The sequence below is a fragment of the Eucyclogobius newberryi genome, unplaced genomic scaffold (assembly GCF_026437365.1).
Source record: "Eucyclogobius newberryi isolate DKJ021-1_F unplaced genomic scaffold, fEucNew1.0.hap1 SCAF_19, whole genome shotgun sequence".
NCBI classification, from domain to species: domain Eukaryota; kingdom Metazoa; phylum Chordata; class Actinopteri; order Gobiiformes; family Gobiidae; genus Eucyclogobius; species Eucyclogobius newberryi.
The window spans coordinates 30,589,095-30,603,422 of record NW_027315823.1 but is presented as its reverse complement, the minus strand read 5'-3'; the positions used below and the strand labels follow the sequence as shown (position 1 = coordinate 30,603,422).

Here is a 14,328-nt window from a genome sequence, read left to right as displayed (position 1 = left end):
GAGGTGGAGGAGCGTGGTGAGCGGTGGAGGAGCGTGGTGAGCGGAGAGGTGGAGGAGCGTTGTGAGCGGTGGAGGAGCGTGGTGAGCGGTGGAGGAGCGTGGAGCAGGAGCGTGGTGAGCGGTGGAGGGGCGTGGTGAGCGGTGGAGGAGCGTGGTGAGCGGTGGAGGAGCGTGGTGAGCGGTGGAGAAGCGTGGTGAGCGGAGAGGTGGAGGAGCGTTGTGAGCGGTGGAGGAGCGTGGTGAGCGGTGGAGGAGCGTGGTGAGCGGTGGAGGAGCGTGGTGAGCGGTGGAGAAGCGTGGTGAGCGGAGAGGTGGAGGAGCGTGGTGAGCGGTGGAGGAGCGTGGTGAGCGGAGAGGTGGAGGAGCGTGGTGAGCGGTGTAGAAGCGCGGTGAGCGGAGAGGTGGAGGAGCGTGGTGAGCGGTGGAGGAGCGTGGTGAGCGGAGAGGTGGAGGAGCGTGGTGAGCGGTGGAGGAGCGTTGTGAGCGGAGAGGTGGAGGAGCGTGGTGAGCGGTGGAGGAGCGTGGTGAGCGGTGGAGGGGCGTGGTGAGCGGTGGAGAAGCATGGTGAGCAGAGAGGTGGAGGAGCGTGGTGAGCGGTGGAGGAGCGTGCTGAGCGGTGGAGAAGCGTGGTGAGCAGAGAGGTGGAGGAGCGTGGTGAGCGGTGGAGGAGCGTGGTGAGCGGTGGAGGAGCGTGGTGAGCGGAGAAGTGGAGGAGCGTGGTGAGCGGTGGAGGAGCATGGTGAGCGGTGGAGGAGCGTGGTGAGAGGTGGAGGAGCGTGGTGAGCGGAGAGGTGGAGGAGCGTGGTGAGAGGTGGAGGAGCGTGGTGAGCGGAGAGGTGGAGGAGCGTGGTGAGCGGTGGAGGAGCGTGGTGAGCGGAGAGGTGGAGGAACGTGGTGAGCGGAGAGGTGGAGGAGCGTGGTGAGTGGAGAGGTGGTGAGTGGTGGAGGAGCGTGGTGAGCGGTGGAGGAGCGTGGTGAGCGGTGGAGAAGCGTGGTGAGCGGAGAAGTGGAGGAGCGTGGTGAGCGGTGGAGGAGCGTGGTGAGCGGAGAGGTGGAGGAGCGTGGTGAGCGGTGGAGGAGCGTGGTGAGCGGAGAGGTGGAGGAGCGTGGTGAGCGGTGGAGGAGCGTGGTGAGCGGAGAGGTGGAGGGGCGTGGTGAGCGGTGGAGGAGCGTGGTGAGCGGTGGAGGAGCGTGGTGATCGGTGGAGGAGCGTGGTGAGTGGAGAGGTGGAGGAGCGTGGTGAGCGGTGGAGGAGCGTGGTGAGCGGAGAGGTGGAGGAGCGTGGTGAGTGGAGAGGTGGTGAGTGGTGGAGGAGCGTGGTGAGCGGTGGAGGTGCGTGGTGAGTGGAGAGGTGGAGGAGCGTGGTGAGCGGTGGAGGAGCGTGGTGAGCGGTGGAGGAGCGTGGTGAGCGGAGAGGTGGTGGAACGTGGTGAGCGGTGGAGGAGCGTGGTGAGCGGTGGAGAAGCGTGGTGAGCGGAGAAGTGGAGGAGCGTGGTGAGCGGTGGAGGAGCGTGGTGAGCGGAGAGGTGGAGGAGCGTGGTGAGCGGTGGAGGAGCGTGGTGAGCGGAGAGGTGGAGGGGCGTGGTGAGCGGTGGAGGAGCGTGGTGAGCGGTGGAGGAGCGTGGTGAGTGGAGAGGTGGAGGAGCGTGGTGAGCGGTGGAGGAGCGTGGTGAGCGGTGGAGGGGCGTGGTGAGCGGTGGAGGAGCGTGGTGAGCGGTGGAGGAGCGTGGTGAGCGGAGAGGTGGAGGAGCGTGGTGAGCGGTGGAGGAGCGTGGTGAGCGGTGGAGGAGCGTGGTGAGCGGTGGAGAAGCGTGGTGAGCGGAGAGGTGGAGGAGCGTGGTGAGCGGTGGAGGAGCGTGGTGAGCGGTGGAGGAGCGTGGTGAGAGGTGGAGGAGCGTGGTGAGCGGAGAGGTGGAGGAGCGTGGTGAGAGGTGGAGGAGCGTGGTGAGCGGAGAGGTGGAGGAGCGTGATGACAGGTGGAGGAGCGTGGTGAGCGGTGGAGGAGCGTGGTGAGCGGTGGAGGAGCGTGGTGAGTGGAGAGGTGGAGGAGCGTGGTGAGCGGTGGAGGAGCGTGGTGAGCGGAGAGGTGGAGGAGCGTGGTGAGCGGAGAGGTGGAGGAGCGTGGTGAGTGGAGAGGTGTTGAGTGGTGGAGGAGCGTGGTGAGCGGTGGAGGAGCGTGGTGAGAGGTGGAGGAGCGTGGTGAGCGGAGAGGTGGAGGAGCGTGATGAGAGGTGGAGGAGCGTGGTGAGCGGTGGAGGAGCGTGGTGAGCGGTGGAGGAGCGTGGTGAGTGGAGAGGTGGAGGAGCGTGGTGAGCGGTGGAGGAGCGTGGTGAGCGGAGAGGTGGAGGAGCGTGGTGAGCGGAGAGGTGGAGGAGCGTGGTGAGTGGAGAGGTGTTGAGTGGTGGAGGAGCGTGGTGAGCGGTGGAGGAGCGTGGTGAGCGGTGGAGAAGCGTGGTGAGCGGAGAAGTGGAGGAGCGTGGTGAGCGGTGGAGGAGCGTGGTGAGCGGAGAGGTGGAGGAGCGTGGTGAGCGGTGGAGGAGCGTGGTGAGCGGAGAGGTGGAGGAGCGTGGTGAGCGGTGGAGGAGCGTGGTGAGCGGAGAGGTGGAGGGGCGTGGTGAGCGGTGGAGGAGCGTGGTGAGCGGTGGAGGAGCGTGGTGATCGGTGGAGGAGCGTGGTGAGTGGAGAGGTGGAGGAGCGTGGTGAGCGGTGGAGGAGCGTGGTGAGCGGAGAGGTGGAGGAGCGTGGTGAGCGGAGAGGTGGAGGAGCGTGGTGAGTGGAGAGGTGGTGAGTGGTGGAGGAGCGTGGTGAGCGGTGGATGTGCGTGGTGAGTGGAGAGGTGGAGGAGCGTGGTGAGCGGTGGAGGAGCGTGGTGAGCGGTGGAGGAGCGTGGTGAGCGGAGAGGTGGAGGAACGTGGTGAGCGGTGGAGGAGCGTGGTGAGCGGTGGAGAAGCGTGGTGAGCGGAGAGGTGGAGGGGCGTGGTGAGCGGTGGAGGAGCGTGGTGAGCGGTGGAGGAGCGTGGTGATCGGTGGAGGAGCGTGGTGAGTGGAGAGGTGGAGGAGCGTGGTGAGCGGTGGAGGAGCGTGGTGAGAGGAGAGGTGGAGGAGCGTGGTGAGCGGAGAGGTGGTGAGTGGTGGAGGAGCGTGGTGAGCGGTGGAGGTGCGTGGTGAGTGGAGAGGTGGAGGAGCGTGGTGAGCGGTGGAGGAGCGTGGTGAGCGGTGGAGGAGCGTGGTGAGCGGAGAGGTGGAGGAACGTGGTGAGCGGTGGAGGAGCGTGGTGAGCGGTGGAGAAGCGTGGTGAGCGGAGAAGTGGAGGAGCGTGGTGAGCGGTGGAGGAGCGTGGTGAGCGGAGAGGTGGAGGAGCGTGGTGAGCGGTGGAGGAGCGTGGTGAGCGGAGAGGTGGAGGAGCGTGGTGAGCGGTGGAGGAGCGTGGTGAGCGGTGGAGGAGCGTGGTGAGCGGTGGAGGAGCGTGGTGATCGGTGGAGGAGCGTGGTGAGTGGAGAGGTGGAGGAGCGTGGTGAGCGGTGGAGGAGCGTGATGAGCGGTGGAGGGGCGTGGTGAGCGGTGGAGGAGCGTGGTGAGCGGTGGAGGAGCGTGGTGAGCGGAGAGGTGGAGGAGCGTGGTGAGCGGTGGAGGAGCGTGGTGAGCGGTGGAGAAGCGTGGTGAGCGGAGAGGTGGAGGAGCGTGGTGAGCGGTGGAGGAGCGTGGTGAGCAGAGAGGTGGAGGAGCGTGGTGAGCGGTGGAGGAGCGTGGTGAGCGGAGAGGTGGAGGAGCGTTGTGAGCGGTGGAGGAGCGTGGTGAGCGGTGGAGGAGCGTGGAGCAGGAGCGTGGTGAGCGGTGGAGGGGCGTGGTGAGCGGTGGAGGAGCGTGGTGAGCGGTGGAGGAGCGTGGTGAGCGGTGGAGAAGCGTGGTGAGCGGAGAGGTGGAGGAGCGTGGTGAGCGGTGGAGGAGCGTGGTGAGCGGAGAGGTGGAGGAGCGTGGTGAGCGGTGGAGAAGCGCGGTGAGCGGAGAGGTGGAGGAGCGTGGTGAGCGGTGGAGGAGCGTGGTGAGCGGAGAGGTGGAGGAGCGTGGTGAGCGGTGGAGGAGCGTTGTGAGCGGAGAGGTGGAGGAGCGTGGTGAGCGGTGGAGGAGCGTGGTGAGCGGTGGAGGGGCGTGGTGAGCGGTGGAGAAGCATGGTGAGCAGAGAGGTGGAGGAGCGTGGTGAGCGGTGGAGGAGCGTGCTGAGCGGTGGAGAAGCGTGGTGAGCAGAGAGGTGGAGGAGCGTGGTGAGCGGTGGAGGAGCGTGGTGAGCGGTGGAGGAGCGTGGTGAGCGGAGAAGTGGAGGAGCGTGGTGAGCGGTGGAGGAGCATGGTGAGCGGTGGAGGAGCGTGGTGAGAGGTGGAGGAGCGTGGTGAGCGGAGAGGTGGAGGAGCGTGGTGAGAGGTGGAGGAGCGTGGTGAGCGGAGAGGTGGAGGAGCGTGGTGAGCGGTGGAGGAGCGTGGTGAGCGGAGAGGTGGAGGAGCGTGGTGAGCGGAGAGGTGGAGGAGCGTGGTGAGTGGAGAGGTGGTGAGTGGTGGAGGAGCGTGGTGAGCGGTGGAGGAGCGTGGTGAGCGGTGGAGAAGCGTGGTGAGCGGAGAAGTGAAGGAGCGTGGTGAGCGGTGGAGGAGCGTGGTGAGCGGAGAGGTGGAGGAGCGTGGTGAGCGGTGGAGGAGCGTGGTGAGCGGAGAGGTGGAGGAGCGTGGTGAGCGGTGGAGGAGCGTGGTGAGCGGAGAGGTGGAGGGGCGTGGTGAGCGGTGGAGGAGCGTGGTGAGCGGTGGAGGAGCGTGGTGATCGGTGGAGGAGCGTGGTGAGTGGAGAGGTGGAGGAGCGTGGTGAGCGGTGGAGGAGCGTGGTGAGCGGAGAGGTGGAGGAGCGTGGTGAGTGGAGAGGTGGTGAGTGGTGGAGGAGCGTGGTGAGCGGTGGAGGTGCGTGGTGAGTGGAGAGGTGGAGGAGCGTGGTGAGCGGTGGAGGAGCGTGGTGAGCGGTGGAGGAGCGTGGTGAGCGGAGAGGTGGTGGAACGTGGTGAGCGGTGGAGGAGCGTGGTGAGCGGTGGAGAAGCGTGGTGAGCGGAGAAGTGGAGGAGCGTGGTGAGCGGTGGAGGAGCGTGGTGAGCGGAGAGGTGGAGGAGCGTGGTGAGCGGTGGAGGAGCGTGGTGAGCGGAGAGGTGGAGGGGCGTGGTGAGCGGTGGAGGAGCGTGGTGAGCGGTGGAGGAGCGTGGTGAGTGGAGAGGTGGAGGAGCGTGGTGAGCGGTGGAGGAGCGTGGTGAGCGGTGGAGGGGCGTGGTGAGCGGTGGAGGAGCGTGGTGAGCGGTGGAGGAGCGTGGTGAGCGGAGAGGTGGAGGAGCGTGGTGAGCGGTGGAGGAGCGTGGTGAGCGGTGGAGGAGCGTGGTGAGCGGTGGAGAAGCGTGGTGAGCGGAGAGGTGGAGGAGCGTGGTGAGCGGTGGAGGAGCGTGGTGAGCGGTGGAGGAGCGTGGTGAGAGGTGGAGGAGCGTGGTGAGCGGAGAGGTGGAGGAGCGTGGTGAGAGGTGGAGGAGCGTGGTGAGCGGAGAGGTGGAGGAGCGTGATGAGAGGTGGAGGAGCGTGGTGAGCGGTGGAGGAGCGTGGTGAGCGGTGGAGGAGCGTGGTGAGTGGAGAGGTGGAGGAGCGTGGTGAGCGGTGGAGGAGCGTGGTGAGCGGAGAGGTGGAGGAGCGTGGTGAGCGGAGAGGTGGAGGAGCGTGGTGAGTGGAGAGGTGTTGAGTGGTGGAGGAGCGTGGTGAGCGGTGGAGGAGCGTGGTGAGCGGTGGAGAAGCGTGGTGAGCGGAGAAGTGGAGGAGCGTGGTGAGCGGTGGAGGAGCGTGGTGAGCGGAGAGGTGGAGGAGCGTGGTGAGCGGTGGAGGAGCGTGGTGAGCGGAGAGGTGGAGGAGCGTGGTGAGCGGTGGAGGAGCGTGGTGAGCGGAGAGGTGGAGGGGCGTGGTGAGCGGTGGAGGAGCGTTGTGAGCGGTGGAGGAGCGTGGTGATCGGTGGAGGAGCGTGGTGAGTGGAGAGGTGGAGGAGCGTGGTGAGCGGTGGAGGAGCGTGGTGAGCGGAGAGGTGGAGGAGCGTGGTGAGCGGAGAGGTGGAGGGGCGTGGTGAGCGGTGGAGGAGCGTGGTGAGCGGTGGAGGAGCGTGGTGATCGGTGGAGGAGCGTGGTGAGTGGAGAGGTGGAGTAGCGTGGTGAGCGGTGGAGGAGCGTGGTGAGCGGAGAGGTGGAGGAGCGTGGTGAGCGGAGAGGTGGAGGAGCGTGGTGAGTGGAGAGGTGGTGAGTGGTGGAGGAGCGTGGTGAGCGGTGGATGTGCGTGGTGAGTGGAGAGGTGGAGGAGCGTGGTGAGCGGTGGAGGAGCGTGGTGAGCGGTGGAGGAGCGTGGTGAGCGGAGAGGTGGAGGAACGTGGTGAGCGGTGGAGGAGCGTGGTGAGCGGTGGAGAAGCGTGGTGAGCGGAGAGGTGGAGGGGCGTGGTGAGCGGTGGAGGAGCGTGGTGAGCGGTGGAGGAGCGTGGTGATCGGTGGAGGAGCGTGGTGAGTGGAGAGGTGGAGGAGCGTGGTGAGCGGTGGAGGAGCGTGGTGAGAGGAGAGGTGGAGGAGCGTGGTGAGCGGAGAGGTGGTGAGTGGTGGAGGAGCGTGGTGAGCGGTGGAGGTGCGTGGTGAGTGGAGAGGTGGAGGAGCGTGGTGAGCGGTGGAGGAGCGTGGTGAGCGGTGGAGGAGCGTGGTGAGCGGAGAGGTGGAGGAACGTGGTGAGCGGTGGAGGAGCGTGGTGAGCGGTGGAGAAGCGTGGTGAGCGGAGAAGTGGAGGAGCGTGGTGAGCGGTGGAGGAGCGTGGTGAGCGGAGAGGTGGAGGAGCGTGGTGAGCGGTGGAGGAGCGTGGTGAGCGGAGAGGTGGAGGAGCGTGGTGAGCGGTGGAGGAGCGTGGTGAGCGGTGGAGGAGCGTGGTGAGCGGTGGAGGAGCGTGGTGATCGGTGGAGGAGCGTGGTGAGTGGAGAGGTGGAGGAGCGTGGTGAGCGGTGGAGGAGCGTGATGAGCGGTGGAGGGGCGTGGTGAGCGGTGGAGGAGCGTGGTGAGCGGTGGAGGAGCGTGGTGAGCGGAGAGGTGGAGGAGCGTGGTGAGCGGTGGAGGAGCGTGGTGAGCGGTGGAGAAGCGTGGTGAGCGGAGAGGTGGAGGAGCGTGGTGAGCGGTGGAGGAGCGTGGTGAGCAGAGAGGTGGAGGAGCGTGGTGAGCGGTGGAGGAGCGTGGTGAGCGGAGAGGTGGAGGAGCGTTGTGAGCGGTGGAGGAGCGTGGTGAGCGGTGGAGGAGCGTGGAGCAGGAGCGTGGTGAGCGGTGGAGGGGCGTGGTGAGCGGTGGAGGAGCGTGGTGAGCGGTGGAGGAGCGTGGTGAGCGGTGGAGAAGCGTGGTGAGCGGAGAGGTGGAGGAGCGTGGTGAGCGGTGGAGGAGCGTGGTGAGCGGAGAGGTGGAGGAGCGTGGTGAGCGGTGGAGAAGCGCGGTGAGCGGAGAGGTGGAGGAGCGTGGTGAGCGGTGGAGGAGCGTGGTGAGCGGTGGAGAAGCGTGGTGAGCGGAGAGGTGGAGGAGCGTGGTGAGCGGTGGAGGAGCGTGGTGAGCGGTGGAGGAGCGTGGTGAGAGGTGGAGGAGCGTGGTGAGCGGAGAGGTGGAGGAGCGTGGTGAGAGGTGGAGGAGCGTGGTGAGCGGAGAGGTGGAGGAGCGTGATGAGAGGTGGAGGAGCGTGGTGAGCGGTGGAGGAGCGTGGTGAGCGGTGGAGGAGCGTGGTGAGTGGAGAGGTGGAGGAGCGTGGTGAGCGGTGGAGGAGCGTGGTGAGCGGAGAGGTGGAGGAGCGTGGTGAGCGGAGAGGTGGAGGAGCGTGGTGAGTGGAGAGGTGTTGAGTGGTGGAGGAGCGTGGTGAGCGGTGGAGGAGCGTGGTGAGCGGTGGAGAAGCGTGGTGAGCGGAGAAGTGGAGGAGCGTGGTGAGCGGTGGAGGAGCGTGGTGAGCGGAGAGGTGGAGGAGCGTGGTGAGCGGTGGAGGAGCGTGGTGAGCGGAGAGGTGGAGGAGCGTGGTGAGCGGTGGAGGAGCGTGGTGAGCGGAGAGGTGGAGGGGCGTGGTGAGCGGTGGAGGAGCGTTGTGAGCGGTGGAGGAGCGTGGTGATCGGTGGAGGAGCGTGGTGAGTGGAGAGGTGGAGGAGCGTGGTGAGCGGTGGAGGAGCGTGGTGAGCGGAGAGGTGGAGGAGCGTGGTGAGCGGAGAGGTGGAGGGGCGTGGTGAGCGGTGGAGGAGCGTGGTGAGCGGTGGAGGAGCGTGGTGATCGGTGGAGGAGCGTGGTGAGTGGAGAGGTGGAGGAGCGTGGTGAGCGGTGGAGGAGCGTGGTGAGCGGAGAGGTGGAGGAGCGTGGTGAGCGGAGAGGTGGAGGAGCGTGGTGAGTGGAGAGGTGGTGAGTGGTGGAGGAGCGTGGTGAGCGGTGGATGTGCGTGGTGAGTGGAGAGGTGGAGGAGCGTGGTGAGCGGTGGAGGAGCGTGGTGAGCGGTGGAGGAGCGTGGTGAGCGGAGAGGTGGAGGAACGTGGTGAGCGGTGGAGGAGCGTGGTGAGCGGTGGAGAAGCGTGGTGAGCGGAGAGGTGGAGGGGCGTGGTGAGCGGTGGAGGAGCGTGGTGAGCGGTGGAGGAGCGTGGTGATCGGTGGAGGAGCGTGGTGAGTGGAGAGGTGGAGGAGCGTGGTGAGCGGTGGAGGAGCGTGGTGAGAGGAGAGGTGGAGGAGCGTGGTGAGCGGAGAGGTGGTGAGTGGTGGAGGAGCGTGGTGAGCGGTGGAGGTGCGTGGTGAGTGGAGAGGTGGAGGAGCGTGGTGAGCGGTGGAGGAGCGTGGTGAGCGGTGGAGGAGCGTGGTGAGCGGAGAGGTGGAGGAACGTGGTGAGCGGTGGAGGAGCGTGGTGAGCGGTGGAGAAGCGTGGTGAGCGGAGAAGTGGAGGAGCGTGGTGAGCGGTGGAGGAGCGTGGTGAGCGGAGAGGTGGAGGAGCGTGGTGAGCGGTGGAGGAGCGTGGTGAGCGGAGAGGTGGAGGAGCGTGGTGAGCGGTGGAGGAGCGTGGTGAGCGGTGGAGGAGCGTGGTGAGCGGTGGAGGAGCGTGGTGATCGGTGGAGGAGCGTGGTGAGTGGAGAGGTGGAGGAGCGTGGTGAGCGGTGGAGGAGCGTGATGAGCGGTGGAGGGGCGTGGTGAGCGGTGGAGGAGCGTGGTGAGCGGTGGAGGAGCGTGGTGAGCGGAGAGGTGGAGGAGCGTGGTGAGCGGTGGAGGAGCGTGGTGAGCGGTGGAGAAGCGTGGTGAGCGGAGAGGTGGAGGAGCGTGGTGAGCGGTGGAGGAGCGTGGTGAGCAGAGAGGTGGAGGAGCGTGGTGAGCGGTGGAGGAGCGTGGTGAGCGGAGAGGTGGAGGAGCGTTGTGAGCGGTGGAGGAGCGTGGTGAGCGGTGGAGGAGCGTGGAGCAGGAGCGTGGTGAGCGGTGGAGGGGCGTGGTGAGCGGTGGAGGAGCGTGGTGAGCGGTGGAGGAGCGTGGTGAGCGGTGGAGAAGCGTGGTGAGCGGAGAGGTGGAGGAGCGTGGTGAGCGGTGGAGGAGCGTGGTGAGCGGAGAGGTGGAGGAGCGTGGTGAGCGGTGGAGAAGCGCGGTGAGCGGAGAGGTGGAGGAGCGTGGTGAGCGGTGGAGGAGCGTGGTGAGCGGAGAGGTGGAGGAGCGTGGTGAGCGGTGGAGGAGCGTTGTGAGCGGAGAGGTGGAGGAGCGTGGTGAGCGGTGGAGGAGCGTGGTGAGCGGTGGAGGGGCGTGGTGAGCGGTGGAGAAGCATGGTGAGCAGAGAGGTGGAGGAGCGTGGTGAGCGGTGGAGGAGCGTGCTGAGCGGTGGAGAAGCGTGGTGAGCAGAGAGGTGGAGGAGCGTGGTGAGCGGTGGAGGAGCGTGGTGAGCGGTGGAGGAGCGTGGTGAGCGGAGAAGTGGAGGAGCGTGGTGAGCGGTGGAGGAGCATGGTGAGCGGTGGAGGAGCGTGGTGAGAGGTGGAGGAGCGTGGTGAGCGGAGAGGTGGAGGAGCGTGGTGAGAGGTGGAGGAGCGTGGTGAGCGGAGAGGTGGAGGAGCGTGGTGAGCGGTGGAGGAGCGTGGTGAGCGGAGAGGTGGAGGAGCGTGGTGAGCGGAGAGGTGGAGGAGCGTGGTGAGTGGAGAGGTGGTGAGTGGTGGAGGAGCGTGGTGAGCGGTGGAGGAGCGTGGTGAGCGGTGGAGAAGCGTGGTGAGCGGAGAAGTGAAGGAGCGTGGTGAGCGGTGGAGGAGCGTGGTGAGCGGAGAGGTGGAGGAGCGTGGTGAGCGGTGGAGGAGCGTGGTGAGCGGAGAGGTGGAGGAGCGTGGTGAGCGGTGGAGGAGCGTGGTGAGCGGAGAGGTGGAGGGGCGTGGTGAGCGGTGGAGGAGCGTGGTGAGCGGTGGAGGAGCGTGGTGATCGGTGGAGGAGCGTGGTGAGTGGAGAGGTGGAGGAGCGTGGTGAGCGGTGGAGGAGCGTGGTGAGCGGAGAGGTGGAGGAGCGTGGTGAGTGGAGAGGTGGTGAGTGGTGGAGGAGCGTGGTGAGCGGTGGAGGTGCGTGGTGAGTGGAGAGGTGGAGGAGCGTGGTGAGCGGTGGAGGAGCGTGGTGAGCGGTGGAGGAGCGTGGTGAGCGGAGAGGTGGTGGAACGTGGTGAGCGGTGGAGGAGCGTGGTGAGCGGTGGAGAAGCGTGGTGAGCGGAGAAGTGGAGGAGCGTGGTGAGCGGTGGAGGAGCGTGGTGAGCGGAGAGGTGGAGGAGCGTGGTGAGCGGTGGAGGAGCGTGGTGAGCGGAGAGGTGGAGGGGCGTGGTGAGCGGTGGAGGAGCGTGGTGAGCGGTGGAGGAGCGTGGTGAGTGGAGAGGTGGAGGAGCGTGGTGAGCGGTGGAGGAGCGTGGTGAGCGGTGGAGGGGCGTGGTGAGCGGTGGAGGAGCGTGGTGAGCGGTGGAGGAGCGTGGTGAGCGGAGAGGTGGAGGAGCGTGGTGAGCGGTGGAGGAGCGTGGTGAGCGGTGGAGGAGCGTGGTGAGCGGTGGAGAAGCGTGGTGAGCGGAGAGGTGGAGGAGCGTGGTGAGCGGTGGAGGAGCGTGGTGAGCGGTGGAGGAGCGTGGTGAGAGGTGGAGGAGCGTGGTGAGCGGAGAGGTGGAGGAGCGTGGTGAGAGGTGGAGGAGCGTGGTGAGCGGAGAGGTGGAGGAGCGTGATGAGAGGTGGAGGAGCGTGGTGAGCGGTGGAGGAGCGTGGTGAGCGGTGGAGGAGCGTGGTGAGTGGAGAGGTGGAGGAGCGTGGTGAGCGGTGGAGGAGCGTGGTGAGCGGAGAGGTGGAGGAGCGTGGTGAGCGGAGAGGTGGAGGAGCGTGGTGAGTGGAGAGGTGTTGAGTGGTGGAGGAGCGTGGTGAGCGGTGGAGGAGCGTGGTGAGCGGTGGAGAAGCGTGGTGAGCGGAGAAGTGGAGGAGCGTGGTGAGCGGTGGAGGAGCGTGGTGAGCGGAGAGGTGGAGGAGCGTGGTGAGCGGTGGAGGAGCGTGGTGAGCGGAGAGGTGGAGGAGCGTGGTGAGCGGTGGAGGAGCGTGGTGAGCGGAGAGGTGGAGGGGCGTGGTGAGCGGTGGAGGAGCGTTGTGAGCGGTGGAGGAGCGTGGTGATCGGTGGAGGAGCGTGGTGAGTGGAGAGGTGGAGGAGCGTGGTGAGCGGTGGAGGAGCGTGGTGAGCGGAGAGGTGGAGGAGCGTGGTGAGCGGAGAGGTGGAGGAGCGTGGTGAGTGGAGAGGTGGTGAGTGGTGGAGGAGCGTGGTGAGCGGTGGATGTGCGTGGTGAGTGGAGAGGTGGAGGAGCGTGGTGAGCGGTGGAGGAGCGTGGTGAGCGGTGGAGGAGCGTGGTGAGCGGAGAGGTGGAGGAACGTGGTGAGCGGTGGAGGAGTGTGGTGAGCGGTGGAGAAGCTTGGTGAGCGGAGAAGTGGAGGAGCGTGGTGAGCGGTGGAGGAGCGTGGTGAGCGGAGAGGTGGAGGAGCGTGGTGAGCGGTGGAGGAGCGTGGTGAGCGGAGAGGTGGAGGAGCGTGGTGAGCGGTGGAGGAGCGTGGTGAGCGAAGAGGTGGAGGGGCGTGGTGAGCGGAGAGGTGGAGGGGCGTGGTGAGCGGTGGAGGAGCGTGGTGAGCGGTGGAGGAGCGTGGTGAGTGGAGAGGTGGAGGAGCGTGGTGAGCGGTGGAGGAGCGTGGTGAGCGGTGGAGGGGCGTGGTGAGCGGTGGAGGAGCGTGGTGAGCGGTGGAGGAGCGTGGTGAGCGGAGAGGTGGAGGAGCGTGGTGAGCGGTGGAGGAGCGTGGTGAGCGGTGGAGAAGCGTGGTGAGCGGAGAGGTGGAGGAGCGTGGTGAGCGGTGGAGGAGCGTGGTGAGCAGAGAGGTGGAGGAGCGTGGTGAGCGGTGGAGGAGCGTGGTGAGCGGAGAGGTGGAGGAGCGTTGTGAGCGGTGGAGGAGCGTGGTGAGCGGTGGAGGAGCGTGGAGCAGGAGCGTGGTGAGCGGTGGAGGGGCGTGGTGAGCGGTGGAGGAGCGTGGTGAGCGGTGGAGGAGCGTGGTGAGCGGTGGAGGAGCGTGGTGAGCGGTGGAGAAGCGTGGTGAGCGGAGAGGTGGAGGAGCGTGGTGAGCGGTGGAGGAGCGTGGTGAGCGGAGAGGTGGAGGAGCGTGGTGAGTGGTGGAGGAGCGTGGTGAGCGGTGGAGGAGCGTGGTGAGCGGTGGAGGAGCGTGGTGAGCGGTGGAGGAGCGTGGTGAGCGGAGAGGTGGAGGAGCGTGGTGAGCGGTGGAGGAGCGTGGTGAGCGGAGAGGTGGAGGAGCGCGGTGAGCGGAGAGGTGGAGGAGCGTGGTGAGCGGTGGAGGAGCGTGGTGAGCGGAGAGGTGGAGGAGCGTGGTGAGCGGTGGAGGAGCGTGGTGAGCGGAGAGGTGGAGGAGCATGGTGAGCGGTGGAGGAGCGTGGTGAGCGGTGGAGGGGCGTGGTGAGCGGTGGAGAAGCATGGTGAGCAGAGAGGTGGAGGAGCGTGGTGAGCGGTGGAGGAGCGTGGTGAGCGGTGGAGAAGCGTGGTGAGCAGAGAGGTGGAGGAGCGTGGTGAGCGGTGGAGGAGCGTGGTGAGCGGTGGAGGAGCGTGGTGAGCGGAGAAGTGGAGGAGCGTGGTGAGCGGTGGAGGAGCGTGGTGAGCGGTGGAGGAGCGTGGTGAGAGGTGGAGGAGCGTGGTGAGAGGTGGAGGAGCGTGGTGAGAGGTGGAGGAGCGTGGTGAGCGGAGAGGTGGAGGAGCGTGATGAGAGGTGGAGGAGCGTGGTGAGAGGTGGAGGAGCGTGGTGAGCGGTGGAGGAGCGTGGTGAGCGGTGGAGGAGCGCGGTGAGCGGTGGAGGAGCGCGGTGAGCGGTGGAGGTGTGCGGTGGATGAGCGTGGTGAGCGTTGGAGGAGCGTGGTGAGCGGTGGAGGAGCGTGGTGAGAGGTGGAGGAGCGTGGTGAGCGGTGGAGGAGCGTGGTGAGCGGTGGAGGAGCGTGGTGAGCGGTGGAGGAGCGTGGTGAGCGGAGAGGTGGAGGAGCGTGGTGAGCGGTGGAGGAGCGTGGTGAGCGGTGGAGGAGCGTGGTGAGCGGAGAGGTGGAGGAGCGTGGTGAGCGGTGGAGGAGTGTGGTGAGCGGTGGAGGAGCGTGGTGAGCGGAGAGGTTCACACAAGGGGAGGCTTGAGCCAATCCCATTGCACACACACAATACAATTGGAATGAACGTACTTTATGAGTTTAAGCCGGCACAGAAACACCGCGCAGCTCCGGTCCGAAATGGCCAGTGCGCACGGAGCAGCGCTGAACACCAGACATGAACCGCAAGATCTGTTTATGATGAATTTAGAAATTAAATATAATCAGATCGCTTACCAGGGTAATTAACCGAACGATCATAGCGCCGGGAGAGACCTTGCCTGACCAGCCGTTCCCAACATGTTTTGGCAAACTACTTATCAAAACTGTGTGTGGGTCTGGAGCTCGACCGCTGCGGTTACATTTCTAGGGCGGAGTTTAGAGCAGAGACAGAACCAATCACATAAACCCAGAAGTGACAAGGCGTGTTCCGCGTTATCCGTCCTGAATGCAGAAAATGTCTCCTGAATCGCGATGACGCCCTTCGTATAACAGCATCTAACCGCGATGACGCACGTATAACCGCATCTAACGCACGTTCATCATAGAGCGGACTTTCCTGATTGTTCAAACTGAAGCGAGAGCAGAAGTAAACACTCGGTCTCGAGCCGGGTCACGAGCCGGGTCCGCCATCTTGAATGTTTTGGAACGGGGGTGAA

The 14,328-nt window shown here is 66.9% G+C and overlaps 1 protein-coding gene across 1 annotated transcript in view; it reads right to left on the bottom strand.

Annotated features, from left to right (window-relative positions):
* The window catches only part of raly (RALY heterogeneous nuclear ribonucleoprotein), a 47,797-nt gene that overhangs the window by 16,128 nt on the left and 17,341 nt on the right, over positions 1-14,328 (bottom strand). The gene's annotated exons all lie outside the window — the stretch shown is intronic.